This window comes from Equus przewalskii, chromosome 24, assembly GCF_037783145.1.
Source record: "Equus przewalskii isolate Varuska chromosome 24, EquPr2, whole genome shotgun sequence".
NCBI lineage: Eukaryota > Metazoa > Chordata > Mammalia > Perissodactyla > Equidae > Equus > Equus przewalskii.
Window position 1 is genome coordinate 25,410,541 of NC_091854.1, and position 17,647 is coordinate 25,428,187.

The following is a 17,647-nucleotide window of genomic DNA, read 5'->3' on the forward strand; positions in this document are numbered from 1 at the left end:
GCTTTTCAAAATGTGTTTGCAGAGTTTGGAAAGTCAGATCAACTTTCCAGACAAGATTTATATATATGCAAGGAAATGATAGAATAGTGGGATGTGGCATCACATTCGACTTGAAAACTGCCTTTCTCAAACATTGGTTCAAGCAAGAAGGACTATAAGTTTTACCAAAACAATTGTTTGTTTGTTTGTTTATCATGGTCATCATTACTATCATCTCAGCATGAATTGCACGTTAGACCTGTAGACCTATTTCTACACCGTGCGAATCTTATCTCTTTTTCCAAATCATTTCCTGGTTCCTCACTGTTGCTGTTATCAACTCTCTGTGTGATGGGAGTGAAAAATAAGCCCTTCGGCAGCTCCCTCTGATGCTCTGATTGTCATCATCTTCTCTCTGGACTAAATAATATTTATTCCTAGAAACCTGTACATGTACTAGTTATTTTTCCAATCAATTACTCTGGGTTGTCTGTATCTCCTTATTGTAAAAACTATTTTTTAGGCTGCCTCGTATACCCATTGGCATTAGAGTTTGTATCTGTCACCAAATTCATCTTCCTGATCCCCATTCCAATTACCAGATTTAACAGAGATTTTCCCATTTTGAAATTACTTTGGTTGACTTTTATTCGATTTTATTTCAAAGTTAGTTTTGGCTCTTTCTCATAAGGATTGTCTCCCAATCAAAGAAAAAACGTTTAATTAATTCTTTTCTCATTAAAACTATTCAGCCATATCTCTTAACGAGTTTTGTTAAGTTACTAATGTAAATCTCTCAGACTTATCGTGTAAAATACAACCATAATTAATTGAACCTGTATTTATTAGGAGCCTGCCAAGTGCCAGAACTTAGGACAGAGGAGTGAACAACACTGACAAAAGCTTCTGTCTTTGTAGAGTTTTCATTTCAGTAAGGAAGACGGAAAGTAAATACTGAAAAATGAATCACCTGGTGTGTACTAGAAGTTGAATTAGATTAGACAGAAAAAAATAAAGCCTAGTAAAGTGGATAGGGAATGCCAGAGCAGGAAGGAAGATGTTGCAATTTAAATACGGTTGTCAGGGTAGCCTCACTGAGAAGGTGACATTTGAACAAAGATGTGAAGGCAGAAAGGGAGTCATCCCCACAGCCATTGGTGGAAAAAGCATGTTCGGCAGAGGCAGCAGCCAGTGCAAAGTCCCTGGGGCAGGAGAGTCTCATGTATGGAGAGAGGTGAGGAGGCCGGTGTGGCTGGAGCAGAGGGAACAAAGGAGAGAGATGAGGAAATGGAATCTGAGAGAGTACAGAGCAGGCCTGGTCACAAAATTCTTTGAGGCCATTGTGAAGATTTCACATTTTTTCTTTTATCAGGTTCTTCTGTCAGATTTGGGCAGTGGTTCTCCACTGACTATCACACCAAAACCGCAGAAAATGCCTGGCTCCCAGCAACTCAGTCCTTCTTCTCCTGTCGGATTTCTCTCGGGGTAGAACATCATTGTGAGAAGAATAACTTGATTTTGCTGCTCATTGCTTTTCTTAGCTCCCACATCTTTCAATGCATGGAAGTGAGAAAGAGAAGAAGGGAAGTAGTGAAGAAATGAAGGAAACTTACATGAAGGAGCATGCACTTGGTATAGCTCTGGCTGTTTACTCAGGTGTATTTTATATAATTTAATCTTCAAAACTCTAAGGGGCAATCATTATGGTTTTCATTTTTACAGAGAAATAGAATGGAGTTCAGAGAGGTTAAGTAAGTTGCTTAAAATCACACAGCCAGTAAAGCCTACTCTAAAATCCAGGGGAGAAAGCAGCAGTGTAATTTCTGGTGAAAGAGATTTTTACGAGAATATCAATAAAAGATATGTTAAGAACCTGTAAGAAAAGCTAGAAAGTCAGAGTATAGAACGGCTCTGATGAGTTAGGTCTGTGGTCTCCATCTTGCTCACATCCAAGTTTCAGTTCTATCCTGAGAGGGGAGTCAATAAGAAACAGAAACCTCACCAGTAGTTTTCTCAGGAGCAAGGTCAATCCTGCTTCCCGCCTCCTGGTTTTTCTCACTCAGTCTGCCAGGGCCCTGATCTGTGTTTTATCCCTCCATGTCCCCAGATTTCTACGTGAGTCTCTTAATTCCAAAATCTGGTGGTATATTTGTTGAATTGAATTGAAATGAACCAACATTCCACCCTCCCCTGGCTCCTTCGCTCCTTGGCTCCTTGCCTATATTGCAAATCACTTCAGTCAGTGCCCTCCTTTCTCACTAGACACTTATGGTCATCGTCTTCCTGCTCAGATTAGGAGCGGTTCCTACGCTCTTTGGGAATCAAACCACGAACCTGCATGCTGACTTGGCTGCATGGTTTCATCCACCTCTCCTCGTATGGAATAGCTCCGGGTTATGACGTCCTCCTTAGCTACGGTGTACTCTTTCTGTCGTCTACTTCCAGGCTGTGCAATTGCTTCCTGACAGGGCCTCACACCCCACCAGCTGTTCTCAGGACATTTCTCACTCTTCTTTAGCATAAACACAGCAACCTTCTGTTCAAGCAGACATAGGACTGTTTCTTACCACGTGTGGAATAAGATCATTCTGGCCTCTGAACCTTCTTCCTTTGCCATTAACTGGAAATGCCTTCCATGAGTGGAACTCATTTTCTTAGACTGTGCAAGTCTTTGTTTTCCCTCACAGCCTTCACTGAGGGCTCCACTCAGAGAGTTTTCTCTATTTTATGAATTTCTATTACTTGTGATGCTTCCATCACAGCACAAAAAAATGAATCTTCTCTCATATATTAATGCTTTTTTTCTATGCTTTTGCGTCTTCTGAATCAGATTGCAACTTCCTTGAGAACTAGATGAGTGATATCTACTTCTCTGGAATGTTTTTCTACATTGCCTAATGATATATTAGGGCCCTGGTAAACTTTCGAGTGTGAGTACTAGGAAAATTCTTTATCAAAGTGCTAGCCATCCCCCTCACCATTTTCATGGATATTTTGGCATATCTTGAATTTATTTTATTGATACTTTTTCAAAATGCTTATTATTTATTTACCTCCCTGTATGGCATATTAAACTTACACACACTTAGAAGTTACCTTAAAATTTTAACAGCAAAACAAAGATAAGTCATGAGAAATGGAAGAACATCTAGATAAGAAACTGGAAAGAAGTGGGTAGGAATATTGAGGAACAAATGACAAAGTTTCACCATAGTGAACGGAAAATAAAATCTAGCTTCAGCTCACAAATGGTGCCTAGTTGGAGCTATTGATGATTGTGGGACAGAAGTGAATAAGACGGCAGAAAGTTCAGCATCGTGCTGATGGCGTAGCCCTCAGTCAGGTGCTGACCACAGTAAAGGTATTACATTTTCTGAACCTAAGATGACAGGCTATGCACTAGAAGCTTGGGTGACATGCAGTAAGACATGTCACAGAAGTCTATCTAAGCCATGAATAGTAGATATTCATCACACTTTGGGGCCCAGCATTTCTTCTTTCTCCTCTGGTAACAGAAGTCAGCGTTTCTAGAGAGGAACCGTTGTGGGTGGTTGTGATCTGCTGGCTTCGCAGCGCCTTGTCCAGAATAAGCATGGAATGGAAGCTTCCACAGTCCTATTCCTCGTTCCCTTCACTACACTGATGCTCCAGAGATGGATATGCGACCTCATCATGGCTTATTAGAGCTTTTGAGAACAAATTGATTGGATGCTGGAAAGAAAGTTCTCGATCTTTCTGAGACTAAGGGAATTAAGGACACTATAAACCTGAACACATGGAGGCTATCTTTACTATCACATAGAGAAACCTGCCTGAGAGTAAAAACAACATAAAAGAAAGCATTGCCAATAAATGGAGAACTTGTGAATTCTAGTGACAAATGTCTGGGTTCCTGCTGCTAGTCTTTGACTTTGGCCTCTTCAATTACCTAAAACGGTAAATTTTCTTTTCTGTTTAACTAGTTTAAACTGAATTTCTGTCACTTTGAGAGAAAAGAATCATGGCTGATGTGGTTATCATGTGATACCCTGCAGAGCAAAATAGCATTGTATTTGTGGGATGAGCAGAGCAAAATCAGAAACAATCGCTCGTAATTTCTCCTTCTCCTACTCACTCCAAAACTAGTTGGCGATAAAAATCCATTTTTATTTACTTGCAAAAAGTATAAAGAACCACACAGAGGCTGGGTTTCACAGACAAAGAAGATTCCAGCTAATACTTGACAGTAACAACTGTACTTCAATAAGGATCATGTAAGTGCCCTCCAAGTTTTCTCATTACTGACTCCCACGACTCAACAATGGCAGTGATTTGTCATTCAACAACCTTTCCAAGCATCAGGACTGAGAAGCTATCTGATCAGTTCTTCAGCACATGTCCACTTGCTGAAGATAGCATATTTGATAATGGGTTTTTTTTTTTCAACCGGACTGGTGACAGACTCAGGAGCAAATGCCACTTATATAGAAGTAGAGAGATGCCAAGCAGATAAAGTCATTTCTTCCATCACTGAAGAGCAGCGGTGATCCTGACCTCATTTGGCATAGGATATTATCCTATTCAAGCTTCAAAATAAATACTAGAAACTGTGCCGTAATCCAAGATGGAATAAGAAGTATATCAAAGAAGAAAAAGGGAGAAAAGAATGGCAAGTTTAGACCATTCACATTATCTCAAAGAGCATAATAACAGTAGTAACAAAAGTCCAGCCTACAGAGATTTCCTGAGTGGACTCTGGAAATAAATTCTCTAGAGATACTGAGAAAGCTAACATTGTGTTTTGAACAATCTGCTTGTTCTTTTAACTTGAAGATACAGATACTGAAAATAGAAAATGATTCACCTTAAGGTTCAGCATATTCCCTTCACTTGTGGTACAACTGCAAGCTCATAACGGAAGATTGAGTAGAATACTAAAAGGGCACGGAATTAACTGATGATAATGTAGTTATCCCATTTCCTTCACCTTCATCAACATGGAAGAAATTTAAATCCCAAGGTTATACTCAAAGAATTATCAAGGTGAGAAGTCTATAACAATAAAACTTCCCATAAAATAGAAATGGGTGGAATGACTGATGGGGAGAGGGTCATGGAGAGAAAATACCATGTGCATAAAGGACCTAGTATAGGTCCTTACATGCCTAGAAGATCAAGTACGAGTCGGACACATATTAAATTTTGGTTTTTACTATTTATTGAGATCTTTCTGTGGGCTAGATCGTTTGAAAACATCTTGACTTCCATTTCCAGCCAAGGAGTAATAGAGACCAGGTTTCCTCTCCTGATGACACACCAACAAATGGACAAAATATATGAAACAACAATTTGGAAAATACTGGACATTAAGCAGTGAAGAATGATGATTCCTCAGAGACAGAAAATAAAGAAGGAAAGCCCTCCATGCGCCCCAGCTTACTGCTTTGAAAGAGTCCCCAGGCTGTGTTATAGGGAGGTGAAACCCAAGCAGAGCCTGGTCAACTCACTGAGGTGAGAAGATGAAGCTGAGCATCTGAGGAGAGTGAGATGGTTAGACTCCATAGGACAGAGTACCAGCAAGTAGAAAGCTGGAAATGGAGGGAGCGAGGAAAGGAGGAGAGGGAGAGGGGGAGAGAGAGAGAAACAGTGGACTCTGGAGATCGGCAGAGTCTTCCCTTGAGGATTAGATGCACACTTAACACATGCATGTGAAGAAAGGGCAGCCTGCGGTAGAATTACCTGGAAGAATTAAGGGTCACAGTGCCTGGAGTAGTGAGGAATAATTAGCCCTAAACTGAGCACTGTCCTCATCTCACCTAAAAAAAGCTTAAAAACAAGACTAGAAAATATCAAACTGTTTACGAGTAACTTAAATGCATCCAAGAAGAAGGCTCAAGATATTTATAGGAATACAAAAGTATTCAACAATCAATCAGGTAAAATTAACAGTGTATGCTATCCAATGAAAAATTACCAGACATGCAAATAAGTAGGAAAATATGGCCCATAATGAGGAGATAAATCAATTAACCAAAACTGATCCAGAACTGACACAGATGTTAGAATTAACAGATACGGCATTAAAACAATTTTCATACCTGTATTCCATATGTATGAAAAGTTGAGTAGAGACACAGAATATCTATCTATCTATCTATGTATCTTTCTATGTATCTATCTATCTATCTAACTGACTATATTTTCAGAAGACCCTAAATGAAACTTCTAAATATGAAAACTACAATGTATGATGTGAAAAATTCGCTGGATGCAATTAAAGGTAAATTCGATTTCACAAGAAAATATCAATAAACTTTAGTATAGAGCCATAGAAATTATCCAAAATGAAACAGAGAAAGGAGAATTTTTTAAATGAATATAGGGTCAGTGAGCTGGGGACTTCAATCAGCCTAATCTTTCTGTACCTGAAGTCCCCAAAGGAGGGAAGAGAAGGGGAAGTTTTAAAAGACTGAGCATCTAATGATGGAAAATTTTCCAAATTTGGTAAAAACTATAAACCCTGTGAGAAGTTTTCTTTTTCCACCTGACACAAGTAAGTGATGCCTTGTCCAACACCACTTCTCCAAGTCTCTGACCGGATTCCAACACTTCAGTTCAATTCTGACACTATCTATCTGAAGTTAGTATCAGAACCCACAAGTTAGGGGGGCCCTGTCCCACAAGACTGCCCCCTCCACTCCAGAAGCCAATCACAACTCTGAGACCACTAATACTTCTGTATGACGGGCTCTAAATTGGGGCTTCCTATGACCTCCTCTTCAGATTCAATAATTTTCTAAAATATCTTACAAAACTCAGGAAGGAAATTTACTTATGTTTACTGGTTTATTATAGAGGATACAAATGAACAGCCAGATGAAGAGGTGCATAGGGCAAGGTCTAGCAGGGTCCTGAGCACAGGAGCTTCTGTCCCCATGGATTTGGAGGTGCACTACTTCCCCTGGCACGTGAATGCATTCACTAACCCAGAAGCTCTCTAAAGCCATCATTTAGGAGTTTTTATGGAAGTTTTGTTACATAGGCATGATTTGATTAAATTGTTGGCCTTTGGTGATTAACTCGATCTCCAGCCCCGCTTCCCTCTCCAGAGGTTGGGAGATGGTGCTGAAAGTTTCAAGCTTCTAATCAATTTTTGGACTTTCTGATCACCAGCTCCCATCTTGAAGAAATCTAGGGGCCCACCAAGAGTCACTTCATTAGAACAAAAGATGCTCCTATCACCCATATCACTGAGGAAATTCCAAGGGTTTTTGGAGCTCCATGCCCAGAACTGGGAACAAAGATCAAGTATCTTTCTATGATGCTACACCTGGAGACCAAAGATGTTTAATGCAATCCAAGCCCAGCAAAGATGAAAAAAACCACTACATGAAAGCAGATCGTATACAAATTGCTAAAAGCCAGTGAAAACAGAAAAGTCTTAATAGCAGTCAGAGAAAAAAATACAGTATAAGAACAAAAATAAGGACATTAGATTTTTTGTCAGAAACTATGCGAGCAATAGTATGATTCTATTTAGTTAAAATACTAGGAAACACAAGCTAATATATGATGATGGGAGAAGCAGTGGTTTCCTGGATGTGGGAGTTGGGGGGTGTGGGGAGCAGGAGGGAAGGACTACAAAGGTAGATGAGGCAACTGTTGAGGGTGATGGATATGTTCATTATCTTGATTGCCCTGATGGTTTAGTGGGAGTATTCATATGTTAAAACTTATAAGATTGTATTTAAATATGTGCAGTTTATTGCATGACAGTTATATCTGAATAAAGCTGTTAAAAATAAAAACAAGAGACTGGCCCTGTGGTGTAGTGGCTAAGTCTACCACACTCCACTTTGGTGGCCAGGGTTCATGGGTTCAGATCCTGGGCGTGGACCTATACAACTCATTGAGCCATGCTGTGGTGGCAACCCACATACAAAATAGAGGAAGATTGGCACAGATATTAGCTCAGAGCTAATCTTCCTCAAGCAAAAAGAGGAAGATTGGCAATAGATGTTAGCTCAGAGCAAATCTTGGTCACCAAAAAAATAAAAATAAAACCAAAATATGCATTAAATGACCAAAATTTCTTTGTGTATTCCATACAACACCATGCAAAATATATGGTTCTTGTATTTTATAGATAATTAAATAAGCCAGCTATGTTAAAAATGTTTTCCCAAGGCTACTTAAATTTAAAAAGAATACACATCTATCAAACTTTAATGTTCATGTATTCTCATTGTTCCTTGTTATACAGACAAGCTGAGCAAATTCTAAAAGATCATTTTGACTGTAGGAAACAAAAATTATGGACATCATATTGTCATATGAAACATTATACTCAGTGAAAAGTTGGCTCCTAATGATAAAGATCATATTTTATTTCTTAAATCCCTTAATGCAGCTTAATTTTATTCAGCAAACAAATGAATTAATAAAATAAATGTATAAATAAATTAGTTAATGACATTTATGGTTTATTATATTTATGAAAATAGGACAGTTTATTGTATGTCTGAGGATGAAAGAGAGGAGGTGGCCTGTGCACAAGGAAAGAGTACGGGAAGAAATCAGACATGTCAAATGCATGCATGCCACTCATGCATCCTGAGGGGGAGCTTGCGTTTGCAGCGTCATCTCACTGTATTTACAGTTATCGCCTTCTAACTGGTCTTCCATCTTCTGTTTATGCCTTGTCAACTCATTCTCCAGAGATAAGCCAGAGTGATTGTTTTAAAACATAAGCCAGGTAATATCATTTCATTGATAAAAACCCTCCAAGGGCATCTCCTTATACTTAGAATAAAATAAAAACTTACCTGGCAGAAAACCATGTGTGAACTGACTTCTAGTCTCCACTCTTATCTCACTTCCTCTCCCCTTCTTGGCCTTTCTGTTTCTCAAACCTTCCGTACTTGTTCCTGCCTTGGAGTTGTTTCCTTTGCTTGCATCATTCTCTACCAATTCTTTACATGGATGGCTCCTCCATCACGTTAAGGTCTCAGCTTAAATGGCCTTTTGTGCCTATCAAACCCCACTCATCCAGTGACAAAGCAGTGACTCTTTATCATATCACTTTACTTCAGTGGTTCTCAACTGGGGACAATGTGACCCCCCCCAAGGGACAGTTGGAAATGTGTGGGAAAGATTTTGAGATGGAGATGACCGCTGCTGGTGTCTAGTGGGTAGAGAGGCCAAGGGGGCTCTAAACATCCCACAGTGGACAGGGCAGCCCCCTCCCACACAAAGAATGATATGGGCCACAATATTAGCAGGGCCAAATTTCAGAAAACTTCCTCGATTTTAACTCCCTGCCCATCTTATATAATTATCTGATATTGTTTCCTGTGTTTACCTTTTTCTTTCATCTTCTCTACCTTGATAGACTGGAAGTCCAGTGGGAACAGAGACCTAAGGTGTGTTGATCACCCTTATATTTCCAATTCTTAAAGTAATGACTGGCACAGGATGTTTCGTCAATAAGTATTTACTGAATAACTGAATGCCACCACATTTTCCTTTAAAAGCATTATATAGGACTTGAGTATTTCTACAATGACCTCCATCATCAGCTGGAGACATGTTTTCCCCAGAGTATAACTTGAGACCAAAGGACAGGGAAATCAACTTTCTACACGTTTTGAAAAAGAAAAGTGGCATAAATAGCAGAAATCTTCAGGGAAGGAAAGCTGCCAAGCACACAAGATTTACTCAAGATTTTTGAGTAAAATTCTTTTCGTAGCTTGTGAAATAAATCTACTTCCCTAAATCTCTGGCAGGGTCAATGATTTGTGTTTAAACGTGCAAACTCTTTGCATCTCTGATTTTTCCTCTGTCGTGCTATAAATAAATTAACACTTTTATCTAATCTCACTTGCTTCCACCTGTTATATTTGAAAAGATATTGCTCTGCCAGCTGATGTTTACTCTGAGAAATGACTATTGACCTCATTGGTCCAAGGAAAGGTAATAGTTTTAACAGTTGATTTCCTGCAGGGAAAGAATCCAGAGGAAGCAAAGATTGTGAATAATGGTGCTCACTTTTAGGCAGATTCTGAGAAAACGAGGAGTTTTGAAGTCATGAAAGCATCTATCTCTAATAGCCCTCATAAAAATAGCTGATTATACCTGACTCTACTTTATTTTGTCCCATAACTCCTTCTCTCCCTGGTAGCTACTTTGTTCTGACAGATTAATCAAAGGCAAAAATCATGGCTGTGGAAATGAGGTCAGGAAATTTGCTCAGGCTCACAGAGTGTCAGAACCAGGACTTGACTTTAGGCCTTTTACGGGAAGTAGAGACCAATAGGTTTGTATGTTTTACTGCTTTGTTAAGTGTTTACATTTTAAGCAAGAGTTTCTAGGAAAAAAAATGCCTTCAACTAAAAGAATACTTAATAATGATGGAATTTTAGGCATAAGGCAAAAGCCGGAAGTGGATGTAGTTTACAGCTGGCAAAGCTTTTGTACCCATTTTATCGCGTCACCCATGCATGTGAACAGACCATTTGTACCCTGCTCTCTGATTTAGCTGCACAGACAAAAGCACTTAGGGCTTCAAAGGAGTTTCTTTTCCCTCCGGTTGCATAGAGATAGTCTTGACAAAGTCAATGGGTTTTACCACTTTTATTGAACCAATGTATTCCTATCACCAACTAATATATTCCTCTATACACTGTGATTATATTGTACAATAGAAATACTTCCTTTATTTGTCTAAAAAAATTTAATTGCCCTTGGATATCTATCATCTCTGCATTCGTTTTTTTTCTTCAATATAGTTGTCATTTCCTTCTTATTTCCTCTTATAATCATATAGTAATATCTAATAATCAAAAGGAGAATGTAATCCATTGTCCACCTTTATCACAACTACCTTGTCAGTTTAGCTTTCTTTTCTTAGTGAATAGGCAGTATAGAGATATAGCCATCAGGTTGAGCACATGCCCCTTTATGGGTTCGTGAAATTATATGTTGTAAAACTAGAAATTTTTGAATCCTAAGTACTCTAAAGTTTCTGCCTTTCTCACTTTGGTCTTGACATTTAGAAGACAGTAAGGTCTATGTAGTCTGTCCAGAAACTTTAGAAAGATCCAGTAATGCAACGGTGATAGAAGGTTTCCCCATCACTGCAAGCATGAGGTCCCCAGAAGATGATGATAACAATTGCTTTGCATCCATTGTTAGATAGTAGTTCCAGATCCACCAAGAAGAGGGCACAGTCTATTGAGGAGGTAGCAGATGCAGTGATGGTCAAGGTGCAAAGGCCAGGTGATTCATTACTTTGTATATTCATTCCTGTTTCATTCTCTGGTTCTTTTATTCAATTACCTTCCATTCTTTAACTTAGCAAATGTAGCAAACATTTTCTATGTATTAATAAGCCAGAACTTTTGAGTTCCCTGTTTCTAAGTTACTGGCTGTAGGAAGAGTAGGGAGTTAAGAACAGAACCTCCTCATTAAGCCTCATATATCATCACATTGGTTCATGTTCAAGAAGGGCTAACTAACCAAAATGGTCCTTTTGCAGAAACCAAAGGCTTAAGGTTTTTGGGGCAAAACCATGATGGATTTTAGAACTCTTTCCCCAGAGAGTGGCATAATTTTATTTCCTCAAACTCTTTTCCATGACACTTTGTAACTCAAATTCTTAGTTTATCCATTTCCCCAGGACAAGCTTCAAATATGAAGTAAGCAGTACTTTTTTGCTTATAACAGAAAATCTTATGGATTTTTTCCTTTAGATTTGGGCGAAGTTCTGTAAGAGGGATCAAGGGATTGGTACAAACAAGGAGACTTCTAAGCATACAAAAGGGATGCCTGGTTTACTGGGAAGAGGATGGAGTGTAAGAATAGAGACAGAGGAGAATATAAAGGGGGCAGAGATGGAATAGTGACATGACAACTGCTTTGATTTCTTTTAAACATGTTGCAAGAGTTTTTTCAAGAAGTCTGAATGCATAAAAAAATGACAGGCTCTCATATACATCCTGTGATACTTTACATGCTATTTGAGGATAAATAATAGAAACAAATATTTGGAATTTGTAAAAAGTAAAACAGAACAAGTCAACTGATAATAAAAGGCAGTATATCAAATTTTGAGCATTTTAAATATAAGTAATGCATCCTCACAGACAAGATTTGCCTTTACTGCCTTCTATGGCATCTGTATTAGTTTGCTAGTGCTGCCATAACAAAGTACCTCAGGCCAGTGGCTTAGACAACAGTAATGTATATCCTCACAGTTCAAGAAGCTAAAAGTCCAAGATCAAGATGTTGACAAAGTTGGTTTCTTCTAAGGGCCCTGAGGGAAGAATTTGTTCCAAGCCTCTCTGTTTGGCTTGTAGATGGCCATCTTTTCCTTGTGTCTTCACATCGTCTTCCCTCTGTGCATATGTGTGTCTAAATTTCCTCTTTTTATCCGGACACCAGTCCTTGGATGAGGGCCCACTCTAATGACCTCGTTTTAACTTAATTATCTCTTTAAAGACCCTATCTGCAGATGTGATCACATTCTGAAGCACTGGGGGTTAGGATGTCAATATATGACTTTTTGGGTTTATGCAATTCAGCCCATAATAATCAGCATTGTTAGTCAAAAGCATTTATTGAAGCATTATATTTCTTTCTGGAACAAAGTTCTATTAGACGTTAAGTGTAGCTTAAAAAAATAACTGTAGATTAAGTCCTTGACCTTGATGAAAATTATGAAAAATGTACAGACACACAGGAGAGTTCTGGCACATGAGTAGCGTTAGCTTACAGAGCTACATAAGCACTGGGCTGTTTTATATGACAGAGAATAAGAGAGTGTCCATGACTGGAGTTTACTCAAGAAAAGTAATACTAGGAACAAAACAATTCCTATTTTCAGCTGCGGAAATGAGGAACGAATAAGCTGAGAGATATAAAGCCGTACAGTGAGTTACAGGCATAGTGGAAGCATGAACAGTATTTCCTGATACCCAGTTGAACCTTCTGTAACTGCAACTATTGTCACTTGGAGAAGATGGTTTTATTAGACTACAGCATATGTAGACTAGTGCATTCAGATAAGTTACAGTACTTGCAAATGGAACGTTAACAGAGGTTTCACATGGTGCAGACCAAGAACATATGGCTCCATTCAGAGAGACAGTAAATACATTGCTGGTAATGGACTCAACCTGGTCAGAACAGAACCTAGCTGCAAACAACCATATAAACAGTGACAGCCGGTTCCTTTGCAGGCATTTATTTTCATAATCTATCCCTCTGGACGAAGGTCTGCATGTTAGGGGTGGGGGTGGGAGGAGGTGGAGAGGGAATTCTTCCCCAGCATACTGTACGATATATCATCTCGCTTTTCTCTTGTTTTGCAATTTAAATTTTGAAAGGAAAAACAATGACTTACCTCCCCATTGAAAATTGAATCAGTTATTCTCCGGGGAAAATGAGTCTCAAACCATCAAATGTAGAGAGGCCAGAAAAACGGTCACAAAATCCAAAATGTGTGAAGGCAGTTAGAAAGGATCTGTTAGCAGCACTGAGTGACTGAGATCGCCACCTGATAGGACTAGGCATAGGTGTTGTTTCCTCCCCTTTAAACCATCAGACAGCTTCTCTGGCTCTGTCGGCTTTGCTTAGCAAAACCAAATTACGTTGTGAGATCTGACAACACAATTCTTACCTCTTAAATACAGATACTGTCGGCACTGAACAGCACATCTTAATTTCAATTTTATTTTTATTAATGCATTTTTATCAATAAAAATTTGTTTTAATTTTATTGGGATTTTGCACAGGGCTTTATACATGTTCTTGCATTTGATTCTCCTAGTAGCCCTATGAAGTACATATTATTTTCTTTCTTCATATGAGAAAACTGATCCCAAGAGAGGTTAAAAGTGTTGCCCCACGTCACATGAAACCCAGCGTGTCTGCTCTGAGGCCCACATTCTTTATTATTTCTTTCTTTATAATTGTTGTAAAATCTCTCCTTTTTTTTGGCAAGGGCATCCATCTGAACACATTTTGAGTTAACTGTTGATATCTGTGTACTTTCTGAAGATGCTAAATGACCTTTAGAAGCGTCTCTGTGATTAGTCACTTGAATGTTACTTGATGATCTCAAGGCAATGTCATCACTATCATAGCATTCTTACTAGGCACCATGCTTCTTTGCTTTCTATCTGCTCTGCAAATATTTCTGTTTGTAAACAAAGTAAAATTCCAAGATCCAATGGTAATATCCAATACGAAGTCATCTAATCTATTTATTTTAACATAGTTCTCCATTATATGTAATATCGCTATTTTCCAAATATCTTTGGCTTTATATTCTTATTTATGATGTCTTGATATATCCACACATTACTTAATGAACCGCAAAACACCACTAGGTGTAGAGACGTCAAAAGTATATTTTCCTTTATCTTGGCTTTACATTTCCTAATTTCCTAATGGCCTAGGAAAAAAAGGAAAACAACCAGTTTATAAGAGTGTGGATCATAATATGAAAGCAAATTAGAATGCCAGAAGTAGAGCTTTTCCAAGTACTAAAGTGCATAAAGAATTCCTTCCATGGGTCTTCAGTAAGTGGCTGTTGTTAGTGCTGTTGAGTTGATTCTGACTCCTAGCTGCCCCGTTTATAGCAGAGGGGAACATGCCTGGTCTTTTAGTGCCATCCTCTCACCTTCCAGTGCTCTATCAGGCAATGTTCCACTGCTGTTCCTAGAGTTTTTGTGGCCAGTATTTTGAGAAGTGCGTGGCCAGGTCCTTCTTCCTAGTCTGTCTTAGTCTGGAAGCTCCACTGAAACCTGTGAACCATGGGTGACCCTGGTGGTATTTGAAATACTGGTGGAATGGCTTTCAGCATCACAGCAATGCACAGCCCCCACAATATGACAATTGATGGGTGGGGTGACTCCCTGACTGTGGTGGTGAGAGTGCTGAATCCTAACCAGCAGACCACCAGGGCTTGCTGAGTAAGTGGACACATTGATTACAGCAGTAGGGCGTCAATCATTTTTCTGATAAAAATATAATAGGAAGTTTTGTATGGCCTTTCTTAGAATGTCCCTCATTGAAGACTGGTATGATAACACCAAAGCAAAATTCGGTAAAGGAAATTTTAATAAGAACCAAAATAAAGTAGTGAAGAGGTACAGTTTTCTAATATACTGGCATATCTGAAAGGAGAAATTTAAAATGACTTACAAAATGAATAAATTTCCTTCATGTAATCCTTTATGAGTACTATTTCTTTACGTGAACTTATGATAATAATTAAATATCAGAGAAGTCAAAGTCTGATCACTGGCCAGACTCTGGAGTACAGAGTATATTATTCACAGAGGGCTCTGGGTCACAAAGCTAATATAATAGGGTGCTGAAATGGAACATTCAGCTGAAATCCTAAGGCAATAGATAACAAAGTGAGTTGTAATTCATATCACCTCTATGGAACTTCTAAAACATGATTAACTAAGAACCAATTAGAATACTCCTAAAACTCTCTCTTTGGATTGAAACTATAAAGAAGAATCAATCAGAAATACTAGAGATTAAAGACACAATGGAAGAGATAAAACAAAATACGGATTCCCTGAATGCTCATGTGGACACCATAGAGGAGCGAATCAACATAATCGAAGATAGACATGTTGAAATGCTCCAGACAGAGGAGAGAGAACTGAGACTAAAAAGAAATGAAGAAAGTCTCTGAGAAATATCTGACTCAATGAGGAAATGCAACATAAGAATTATAGGTATTTCAGAAGGTGAAGAGAAGGAGAATGGAGCAGAAAGCAACGCTCAAAGAAATAAGAGCAGAGAACTTCCCAAATTTAGGGAATGAGAGGGAAACGTGTGGAGGAAGCTTTCAGATCTCCTAGATTTGTCAATGTAAAAAGACCTACTGCAAGGCATATAGTAGTAAAACTGGTAAAAAATGAATGACAAAGAAAGAATACTCAGGGCAGCAAGGCAGAAGAAAATAACCTACAAAGGAACCCCTATCAGACTTTCAGCAGATTTCTCTGCAGAAACCTTACAAGCTGGAAGAGAATGGAAAGACATATTCAAAACTTTAAAAGATAAAAATCTTCAGCCAAGAATACTCTATCCAGCAAAAATATCCTTCAGATATGAGGGAGAAATTAAATCTTTTCCAAACAAAAGCTAAGGGACTTCATTACCATGAGACCCCCCCCCTACAAGAAATCCTCAAGAAGGCGCTCATACCTGGACAAAGAAGAAAAGGGAGAAAGGGGTCACAAAACACAGAGTAAGGAGATAAATAGGTAGACAGAATCAGAATAGGATAGCAAATATTCAATTATAGCATTAGGCTAAAGGGAAGGAAAACAGCAAAAACAAAGACAATCTTGTCACTTTAACCACAAACTCACAACACAAGTTAGAGTAAGATATGAGAATAATAACTTAGGAGGGGAGGAGGAAAGGGATTGAATCAGTTTAGACTAAGGAAATAAGAGGCCAGCAGAAAATCGACTATGTTATGCACGAGATTCTAAAACTCTCTTTCGTTGTATGACTAAGAAGGTTGGGAAAGAGGAATTTTGGTGTGAGTTCTTGGGAGAGTGCTGTGCTACACACTGCCCCTCGTCACCAATGTTTGGTATTGTAAGTCTTTTTGAATTTGGCCATTTTAGTGCATATATAATAGTATATCAATATAGTTTTGTCTTTAAATTTACATAAAGTGAAAAAATCACTCTTTGTAGTGTACAATTCTATGGGTATTGACAAATGCATCATTGTGTATCCACCACCACAGTCAGGATACAGGACAGTTTCACCTCTCTAAGAAATTCCCTCATGCTGCCTTTCTGTAGTTAGTTAATGTCCCCTCCCCCAACACCTGGCAAAAACTGATCTATTCTTCACCTCTATAGTTTTGCTACTTTGACAATGTCATATAAATGAAATACAATATGTAGCCTTTTGAGTCTAGTTTCTTTTATTTAGTGAAATGTAGTTGAGATTCATCAGTATTGTATATAAAATGAATAATTTTAATGGCAAGTGGTATTGCGTTATATGGATGAACCACAATTTGCTTACTCATTCGCTAGTTAAAGGACATTTAGGTTGTTTCCAGTTTTTAGCAATTGTCAGTAAAGCTAATATAAACATTTGTATTAAACATAAGTTTCTATTTCTCAAGGAGTGAGAATGCTAGGTAGCATGGTAAATGCATGTCTAATTTTATAAGAAACTAATAAGCTGTTTTCCAAAGTGACTGAATAATTTCACATTCCCACCAGAATCAGAGAAGAACTCTAGTTGCTCTGCTTCCTACCAGCACTAATCAGTGATTTTGTTTTTGTTTATAATTTTAACCATTCTAATGCATATACAGTGGAATCTTGTTTTGGTTTTGCTTTTCCTAACTCTTAATTACTAATTGTGTTCATTGTGCTTTGATGTGCCTATTTACCATCTGAGTATTTTCTTTAATAAACTATCTATTTAGATCTTTTGCCCATTTCTTTATTGAGTTGTGTTTTTACTGAGTTTTGAGACTTCCTTATATATTCTAGACACAAGTCCTTTGTCCAATATGTGATTTACAAAAGTTTTCTCCTATTGTGTGGCTTGCCTTTTATTTAATTAATGGTGTCTTGCAAAGCCAAAGCTTTGTTTGATTTTGATGAAATCAAATTTATCAGCATCT

The 17,647-nt window shown here is 38.3% G+C and overlaps 1 protein-coding gene across 2 annotated transcripts in view; it reads left to right on the forward strand.

The window, feature by feature from the left end:
* NEGR1 (neuronal growth regulator 1) overlaps positions 1-17,647 on the forward strand; it is an 817,887-nt gene that overhangs the window by 516,434 nt on the left and 283,806 nt on the right. The gene's annotated exons all lie outside the window — the stretch shown is intronic.